Here is an 896-nt window from a genome sequence, read left to right as displayed (position 1 = left end):
TCTTCCGATACACTGAGTGACGGAATTCACCACATGTTAATTATTTAACCCGTCTAAGGAGGGTTAAAATATCTTGCAAAAACCCCACGTTATTAAAAAAGGAATTAAAATACATTAATTTATCAGGTTATTAAAAAAATTAAGATTTGTTCCAAAAACATTTCATGATGACGAATCTAGAGGCAAGCACAGCTCGTGGTTGGGTTGGGTTTTGGCGAAGTGGAGGAGGGGGCCACCAATTTTTTGACTGTTCTTCTCAACGTGTTGTCTTTCGTAGTTCTATTACTTTTAGGGTTCATTTCCCTCGTCAAGACAGAGTTAAGAGAGGGTAGCGTTTGTTGGTGGATGCTCAATGTCGATGGTGGTTTCACTAGCATGAGAAGTGCAGGAGCTCTGGAAGAGTTGCATCTTGGAGGCTTTTTGATCCCTATGGTGCTACGTCTCTTTCGGGGGAGTGCATGCCAAGGTTATAGTTGATGGTAGCTACGCGTGGACTCACACGCCAACATAGGGTGCTCTAGCTCCTCATTTCTTTGCAATTTCCAACCTCTTTGGTGGCATGGGTCAATTTGTCTTCGGTAGTTCTTCTCATGTTGTTAGGATTTTGTCTCATGTTGAGAGAAATAATGAGATCTAATTTTGGATAAACTGATGCAATAATGCCCCTTCCGTTACTAGTAATTCTGAACGAAGATGGGTATAAGTGTAATTATACTTTAAAATCTCACTAAATAATGGACACGTGGCAAATTTCGTCACTCTGTAACGGAAGAGGCAAATTTGTTAATGGAACAAAGTTCGGGGGGAGCGGATGTTACATTTTGAAATTCAATGGGAAAAATGTTACATGGGTCATAATTCAGGGAGAATTTTTAAAATTAATCTAAAAGTCAATT

This window comes from Morus notabilis, unplaced genomic scaffold (genome assembly GCF_000414095.1).
Source record: "Morus notabilis unplaced genomic scaffold, ASM41409v2 Scaffold336, whole genome shotgun sequence".
NCBI lineage: Eukaryota > Viridiplantae > Streptophyta > Magnoliopsida > Rosales > Moraceae > Morus > Morus notabilis.
This window is presented reverse-complemented; position numbering follows the sequence as displayed.